General features: G+C 36.6%; 1 pseudogene; it reads right to left on the minus strand.

Moving 5' to 3' along the window:
• Nucleotides 1-7,083: 7,083 nt before the first annotated feature.
• LOC105517671 lies at nucleotides 7,084-8,698 on the minus strand (annotated as a pseudogene).
• Nucleotides 8,699-9,556: the final 858 nt, after the last annotated feature.

The raw sequence follows: 9,556 nt of genomic DNA on the forward strand, positions 1-9,556 counted from the left end.
CTACAGTCTAGCTACTTTCCCCATATTACTCTCTCAAAGGTTATCAGAAACCACTTAACCTTCATGCTCAGTGTCTATTCTCAACAGACATTTGGCAGAATTAGGAGGTGAGCCATGTTCCTGGAGCCCTGGCCCTATGCCAGCTGGGAAGGCAGCCATGAAAAGTCTTGCTGCTAACCCTCAGCCCAGCAACAGGACTGCATTTAAACAAATAACCAAAAATACTCTCCCTTAAACACTTATCCTGTGACTTTCGTGATACAGATTATCTTGGTTCCCCTTCCATTTATTGACCCTCTCAGGCTCAGCTCCATAATTTGTGGGGCCCAAAGCAAGATTAAAATTTGAGTTCCCTTGTTCGAAATACAAGAAAAATTATTGTTAAAGTTACTCAATATAATTCTGTTTCTTTTGCAGTTTCTCTCTTGACTTGTCATGGAATCATTTTATTTGCTGTTTAATCATTCTAAGTAAAGAAAAAATAAAATTTTTAATTATTAGAATAAATTTTACCATTTTTCTTCATATTGTACAATACCAATTTTAAATGCCAATTTTAAAAGCATTTAGCTATGTGTAATCACCAAAATTATACAGGTATTATTTTTATAGCTCATACATATGTATGTATTTCATTCTTACCAGAACAGTAGAATCACTGCACAAAACGAACTGCTATTTTTTTTTATTTCACTTACTGATATGCACATATTCTATCAACACTGTCTGTGGTCAGTTTACTTGTATGTCATCATTTTCAGTGTAAGTGCTTGACTAATTGACACAAGTAAGAAATTAACACAAGTAAGAAAATATGTGATGGGGTTTCTTAGAACATCATCGATTTCTTTCACACCAACAAGTTCTGGTTTGAACAGAAAGCATGACCTCTCAAGACTTATCAGCCTTCCCCTGCACATGCTTACTCTAAGATGAAATATGCACCTGGTACTCATACTGAGTCTTGCTGAACTCCCATGCATTGTGAGTCCGCTGGAATTCCGTGCTCATGAGACATGATATGTGAGTGGGAAGGCCAGGAACGGTGGGCATGCACATTGCACATAGTGCTTCTCCTCATGCGTGTGCTCCATTGCCCCATCCAACTTTCCTTACAAAACATAGTTCAAAGATACATTTAAAAAAAAATTATAAGATGGTGGCAATAGCATTACCCTGAGCTTGGAGCCCTTCTGAGAGTGACGCTATGTGAGATTGCACAGGCCACACACCCATGTTGCTGGCCCTGGACTCTCACTGGTTTCTGTGTCATCCAGTCCATCTGATAAGTATCATGTGTAGTTCTGTCATCATCTTCTCTTTGTACATTTAATTCACCTTTATAAATTCAATTAACACCTCCCTGTCTTGATCCCAGTTTTTCCCAGGCTCTGAATATTCAACTGCCTGCTGAATACATCTCAACACATACCACATCTAAAATAAAATCCACAATTTTTCCACTAAAGCTGTTCTTCTGGGTTCAGTTAACCAAAAATCTCAGTCATTTGGTTCACAGTCTGTACAAAGCTGATCACATGGTAGTTGCTCGATATACACTGCTGGTTTATTGACTAAATTGAGTATCAGCCTCCAGTTATAATTTGTAAGAGTCAGCCTAGATCATTCAGAGATCAGTTGTTCTGGTTGTAGATTTCCCATATCCTTATTTCTTTTTAAAATTATTCTTATAATACAGCTTCGAGACATTGGACAGAGGCAGGAAATAAAAATAAAGTTTAACCACCCACTTCTACCTAACACTAAAAATTTTAACAGGAACCGTGATGATATTAATAGTTAAATTGGATACCAAGATTTAGATTTCATCTACATATGCTCACAACTTTGCTTTTCAGTTATTCCCAAATAAGCAGTTTCATTTCTTTTCTGTTTCCAGATTTCTATATACATGAACTTAAAAAAAAAAAAATCCAGCCCTGGTCATGGTGGCTCACACCTGTAATCCCAGCATTTTGGGAGGTCGAGGTGAGCAGATCACTTGAGATAAGGAGTTTGAGACTAGCCTGGGCCAATATGGCAAAACCTTGTCTTTACTAAAATTACAAAAATTAGCCAGGCGTGGCAGCTCATGCCTGCAGTCCCAGCTACTTGGGAGGATGAGGCAGGAGAATCCCTTGAACCCAAAGGCAGAGGTTGCAGTGAGCCAAGATTGCGCCACTGCACTCCAGCTTGGGTGACAGAGTGAGACCCCATCTCGGAAAAAAAAAAAAGAAAATAAAAGGAAAAAAAATTGAACCCAAAGGCAGAGGTTGCAGTGAGCCAAGACTGCGCCACTGCACTCCAGCTTGGGTGACAGAGTGAGACCCCATCTCGGAAAAAAAAAAAAGAAAATAAAAGGAAAAAAAATTCCATCAGTGGGCATCAGACTTAGTCGCTGTCAAAGTCACACTGGCTACTGTCTTATTATTTGTATTCTTTGTTACAGAAATTGTAATTTGATGAACTTTAATTATGGTGTCTTGATATTTCCAGTGTTTCCCACTCTGGGTAGGCCATGAAAATAATAGCAGTATTTGTGTTGTTATTCTGGCACTTCCAGTTTAGACTATAACCCAGAAGAGTTTGAAGGGCATTAAAAACAACAGCAATAACGAAAAAGAAAAACAGAACTACTAAAGAAATATGGGGGTTTAGATTATTTCAAACCTCATGATGATGTTTAGTTTATATTTAAGTGAGGTTCAAGTTAGTTCGTGTTTTTGTGCGACTCTCTAGGTCCATTTCTAGCCACCTTTGCTTTAGGTTTGGCATGTGGAAAGACTAAAACTGCCTTCTTGCCTGACTGGGGTTCATCTAGTCATTAACTGCCTGCAACGCCAAGGTAGAACTTCTTATTTCAGGCAGCCCAGGCACTGGAAATAATGTGCTGCTTGTATTATAAATCCAAAGAAATGCCAAAATAACCTGTGGCTTTCAGGAGTGGTACAGTTAGCTTTTATGACCAAGGAATGGAAAACCAACTTAGAACCCAGTATCAACCTTTCCATTCAAACCTGCATTCTGGTGGACATTAAAGTTCTAGTTATTTGTGAAATTTTAAAATAATATTTTAAATAAGGCTTGCTTCTAGGCTGTTCTAAGATATATTTTATTTATGATATGGTAATCCTCTAATTTTGAGTTACTCTCTTACTATTATTTTAAACATCATTAACAGTTCTGTGACATTTCTTATGCAATACCAAAGGCAATAAAATAGTGTATCAGTCAATTAAGACATTGAATTTTTGATGCACACAGCACTGTGGGTCATAAAATAGAAGTAAATGAATAATTCCTGCCTTCAGAAAATGAATCTTTTTGAGGTAATAATAATATAGGTCTATGAATAATTAGAAGACAATATAACATAGTACATAGTCCAGTTAAAAAAAGAGATTAGAAGAGGAAAAACACCAGATCTCTATGTGGAGGAGAAAATGATGCTTAAACTGTATTTCTCTTTGGAATATTAATGAGGGCCAGAGAGGGCATCCATCTATTCAGAAGACTTCTGAAAATAAACTATCTAAGGGCCTTTAGACATTGGTAGATGCTGCATGCTATTTTTCGCTTATTTTGTGTTTGTTTCAATAGGGTTTTGGGGAACAAGTGGTGTTTTGTTACATGAATAAGTTCTCTATTGGTGACTTATGAGATTTTGGTGCACCCATCACCAGAGCACCATACGCCGTATCCAATGTGTAGTCTTTTATCCATCACCTCTGCCCTCCTTTCCCCTGAGTCCTCAAAGTCCATTGTATCATTCTTATTCCTTTGCATCCTCATAGCTTAGCTCCCATTTATGAGTGAGAACATACAATGTTTGGTTTTCCATTCCTGAATTACTTCACTTAGAATAATGGTCTCCAATTCAATCTGGGTTGCTGTGAATTCATTATTTCGTTCCTTTTTATGGCTGAGTAGTATTCCATGGTGTGTGTGTGTATATTGTGTGTATATATATGTGCGTGTGTATGTGTGTGTGTGTATGTGTGTGTGTGTGTATCACATTTTCTTTATCCACTCATTGATTGATGGGGATTTGGGCTGGTTCCATATTTTTGCAATTGCCAATTGTGCTTCTATAAACATGCATGCTCAAGTATCTTTTTTCATATAATGACTTCTCTACCCCTGGGTAGATACCCAGGAGTGGGATTGCTGGATTAAATGGTAGATCTACTTTTAGTTCTTTAAGGAATCCCCACACTATTTTCCATAGTGGTTGTACTAGTTTGCATTCCCACCAACAATGTAAAAATGTTCCCTTTTCACCACATCCATGCCAACGTCTATTATTTTTTGATTTTTTGATTATGGTCATTCTTTCAGGAGTAACGTGGTATCACATTGTCATTTTGACATGCATTTACCTGATCATTAGTGAGGTTGAGCATTTTTTCATATGTTTGTTGACCATGTGTATATCTTTTTTTTTGAGAACTGTCTATTCATGTCCATAGCCCACTTTTTGATGGAATTGTTTGTTTTTTTTTTCTTGCTAATTTGTTTGAGTTCCTTGTAGAGTTAGGATATTAATCTTTTGTCAGACATAGATTGTGAAGATTTTCTCCCACTCTGTGGGTGGTTTGTTTACTGTGTTGATTGTTCCTTTTGCTGTGCAGAAGCATTTTAGTTTAATCAAGTCCTATCTATTTATCTTTGTTTTTGTTACATGTGCTTTTGGGTTTTTGATCATGAAGTCTTTGCCTCAAAGTCTAGAAGGGTTTTTTGAATGAGGATCCAATTTCATTCTTCTACATGTGACTTGTCAGTTATCCCAGCACCACTTGTTATATAGTGTATCCTTTCACCCTTTATGTTTTTGTTTGCTTTGTTGAATGTAAGTTAACTGTAAGTATTTGGGTTGATTTCTAATTCTTTATTCTGTTCCATTGGTCTATATACCTATTTTTATACAAGTACCATGCTGTTTTGGTGACTATGACCTTATAGTATAGTTGGAAGTCACGTAATGTGATGCCTCCAGATTTGTTCTTTTCACTTAGTCTTGCTTTGGCTATGTGGGCTCTCTTTTTGGTTCCATATGAATTTTGGATTGTTTTTCCTAGATGTGTGAAGACTGATGATGGTATTTTGGTGGGAATTGTATTGAATTTGTAGATTTCTTTTGGCAGTATGGTCATTTTCACCATACTGATTCTACCCATTCATAAGTATGGGATGTGTTTCCATTTGTTTGTGTTGTCTATGATTTTTTAAAGCAGTGTTTTGTAGTTTTTTTTTTTTTTTTTGTAGAGGTCCTTCTTTAGGTATATTCATAAGTAATTTTTAGCTGTTGTAAAAGGTGTTGAGTTCTTTATTTGATTCTCAGCTTGGTCACTGTTGGTGTATAGCAGAGCTATTGGTTTGTGTACATTAATTTTGTATTCTGAAAGTGCTGAATTTATTTGCCACTTCTAGGAGCTTTCTGGATGACTCTTTATGTGATCATATCAGCAGCAAACAGCAACAGTTTGACCTTGTCTTTACCAATTTGGATGCCCTTTATTTCTTGTTCTTATATGATTGCTCTGGCTAGGACTTTCAGTACTATGTTGAATAGAAGTGGTGAAAATGGGCATCCTTATCCTGTTCTAGTTGTCAGGGGGAATGCTTTCAACTTCTCTCTTTTCTGTATAATGTTGGGTGTGGATTTATCATAGATGGCTTTTGTTACCTCGATGTGTATCCCTTCTATGCCGATTTTGCTGAGGGTTTTAATCATAAAGAGATGCTGGATTTTTTCAAATCCTTTTTCTATCTCTATTGAGATGATCATGCGATTTTTGTTTTTGATTCTGTTTATGTGGTGTGTCACATTTATTGACTTGAGTATGTTAAACAATCCCTGCATCACCGGTATGAAACAAACTTGATCATAGTGGATTATCTTTTTGATTTGATGTTGGATTCAGTTAGCTATTATTTTGTTGAGGGTTTTTGTATCTATGTTCATCAGGGATCTTGGTCTATATTTTTCTTTTCTCATTATGTTCTTTCCTGTTTTTGGCATTAGGGTGATATTGGCTTCATAGAATGATTTAGGGAGGATTCCTTCTTTCTCTATTTGTGGAATAGTGTCAATAGGATTGGTACCAATTCTTCTTTGAATGTCTGATAAAATTCATCTGTGAATCCATCTGGTCCTGGAATTTTTTTGTTTGGTAACTCAAATTACCATTTCAATCTTACTGCTTGTTATTTGTCTGTTGAGTCTCTCTTTATTTCTGGTCTAATCTAGAAGGGTTATATGTTTCCATGAATTTATCCATCTCCTCTAGGTGTTCTAGTTTGTACATATAAAGTTGTTCATAGTACCTTTAATGATCTTTTGTACTTCTGTGGTTTTGGTTGACATATCTCCTGTTTCATTTCTAATTGAGTTGTTTGGATCTTCTCTCTTCTTGGTTAACCTTGCTAATGGTCTATCAGTTTTGTTTATCTTTTCAAAGAACCAGGTTTTGTTTTATTTGCCTTTTGTATTGTCTTTTTGTTGTTGTTGTTTAAATTTCATTTAGTTCTTCCAGGCTCTTTGTTATTTCTTTACTTTTGCTGGGTTTGGTTTGTTCTTGTTTCTCTAGTTCCCTGAGGTATGAGCTTAGATTGTCTCTTTGTGCTCTTTCAGACTTTTTGATGTAGACATTTAATGTTATGTCAGTGGAGAAAAGTCCCGCAATATTATTGCATTGCTGTCTATCTTGTCTCTTAGGTCTAATAATAATTGTTTTTATAAATCTGGGAGCTTCAGTATTAGGTGCATATATATTTGGGATTGTGATACTTTCCTGTTGGACTAGGCCTTTTATCATTATATAATGTGCCTCTTTGTCTTTTTTAACTGCTGCTGCTTTAAAGTTTGTTTTTTCTGATACAAGAATAGCTACTCCTGCTTGCTTTTGGTGTCCATTTGCATTGAATATATTTTTCTACCCCTTTACCTTAAGTTTATGTGAATCCTTATGTGTCAGGTGAGTCTCTTGGAAACAGCAGATACTTGTTTGCTGAATTCTCATCCATTCTGCCATTCTGTGTCTTTTCTTTTTCCTTTCAATTGCATTTAGTTTAATGCTGAATTTACTCCCATGCCATAAGTTTTTGTTTCATCAGTTTCTTCTGGAATATCTTTTTCTTCTGGGCAACCTCCTCTTCTGGTTTAGGAACAATCTGTTCCTTTTCAATAAGGATCATCTCAATGTGTCAGGGAGACCTCATGTATGGGTTAATCTGACTATGAGCTCCATATATCCAGCAGCACATCTTAGATGCTTTATTCACTTGGATATGTGTTGCGGGAAGTCAGGGACACCAAATAGAGGGACCGGCTGAAGCCACGGCAGAAGAACATAAATTGTGAAGATTTCATGGACATTTATTAGTTCCCAAATTAATACTTTATAATTTCTTATGCCTGTCTTTACTGCAATCTCTGAACATAAATTGTAAAGATTTCCTGGACATTTATCATTTCCCCAATCAATATTTTTGTGATTTCCTATGCCTGTCTTTACTTTAATCTCTAATCCCATCATCTTCGTAAGCTGAGGATGTATGTTGCCTCAGGACCCTGTGATGATTGTGTTAACTGCACAAATTGTTTAAACAATATAAAATCTGGGCACTTTGCAAAAAGAACAGGATAACAGCGATGTTTAGGGAACAAGGGAGATAACCATTAGTTCTGGCTGCTTGAGAGTTGGGCAGAACAGAGCCATATTTCTCTTCTTTCAAAATCAAATAGGACTATCACTGAATTCTTTTTCTCAGCAAGGAGCAGCCCTGAGAAAGAGAATGCATTCCTAGGGGTAGATCTCTAAAATGGCCACTCTGGGAATGTCTGTCTTTTACGGTTATAGATAAGGGATGAAATAAGGCCCAGTCTCCTATAGCACTCCCAGGCTTATTAGGATGAGGAAATTCCCGCCTAATAAATTTTGGTCAGACCGGTTGTCTACTCTCAAACCCTGTCTCCTGATAAGATGTTATCAGTGACAGTGCATGCCCAAAACTTCATTAGCAATTTTAATTTCTCCCCAGTCCTGTGATCTTTCCCTGCCTCCTTTGCCTTGTAATATTTTATTACCTTGTGAAGCATGTGATCTCTGTGACCCACACCCTATTCGTACACTCCCTTCCCTTTGAAAATCACTAATAGAAACTTGCTGGTTTTGCGGCTTGGGGGGCATGATGGAACCTGCCAACATGTGATGTCTCCCCCAGATACTCAGCTTTAAAATTTCTCTCTTTTGTACTCTTTCTCTTTATTTCTCAGACCAGCCAACACTTAGGGAAACAGAAAAGAACCTATGTGAAATAATGTTGAATTATCGGGCGCAGGTTCCCCAATAGATGTGCTCAATTACCAGAGAGTCTACATCTAAACCTTTAAGTTCACCATTACTCTCTGCATTTTTAAGCATGTGCAGCAAAAATTCAGCACTCTTTTGGGCCACCAACCTTGTGTCTAGCCCCACTGCTTGGCTTGGGCATACCTGCCAACTCCACCATTGTAACATCGGAATGGTACACACTGTTTCTGTAAAGTGACATCTTTCAGATATTTTGTGGCTTTTCATATTACCTTGATGGCCTGGGCAATTTCACAAGTATTCTTAAGGTGAATACGAAGATTAGAACCTCTTGATTTGCATGATTTTGTGGGGTTCTCTGGGTCAAGTATATAGGGAACCATTTTCACAGATTACCTCAGGCCACTTAGGGAAAGAGCCATTCTGTATCTTTTAAGTGGAGCATTTAGGCAATTTACATTCAATGTTATTGTTGAGATTTGAGGTACTATTCTATTCACCATGCTATTTGTCACCTGAATATCTTGGTTTTTTCATTGTGTTATTGTTTCATAGATCCTGTGATATGTACGCTTCTAAGATTTTATTTTGTGTATTTCAAAGATTTGTTTTGAGGTTTAGAACTTTTTTTTTTTCCTTAGCAATACTTGTAGTACTAGCTTGGTAGTAGTGAATTCTCTCAGCATTTGTTTGTCTGGAAAAGACTGTATCTTTCCTTCATTTATGAAGCTTAATTTCACTGGATGCAAAATTGTTGGCTGATAATTGTTTTGTTTAAAGGAGGTTAAAGATAGAACTCCAGTCCCTTCTAGCTTGTTGGGTTTCTGCTGAGAAATCTGCTGTTAATCTAATAGGTTTTCCATTATAGGTTACCTGATGCTTTTACCTTACAGTTCTTAAAATCCTTTCCTTCATCTTGACTTTAGATAACCTGATGTGTCTAGGTGATGATCTTTTTGTGATGATTTCCCAGGTGTTCTTTTAGCTTCTTGGATTTGAATGTCTAGATCTTCAGCAAGGCCAGGGAAGTTTTCTTGATTATTCCTTTCAATATGTTTTCCATACTTTTAGATTTCTCTTCTTCCTTGGGATCACCAATTATTCTTAGTTTTGGTTATTTAACATAATCCCATATTTCTTGGAGGCTTTGTTCATTTTTAAAATTCTTTTTTTTTGTTTTGCAGTGAATTTTAAAATAGAGCAGTGTAATTTCTCCTACTATATTTTTCTGTATCAGGATT

The sequence above is a fragment of the Colobus angolensis genome, unplaced genomic scaffold, assembly GCF_000951035.1.
Source record: "Colobus angolensis palliatus isolate OR3802 unplaced genomic scaffold, Cang.pa_1.0 Scaffold304, whole genome shotgun sequence".
Lineage (NCBI taxonomy): Eukaryota > Metazoa > Chordata > Mammalia > Primates > Cercopithecidae > Colobus > Colobus angolensis.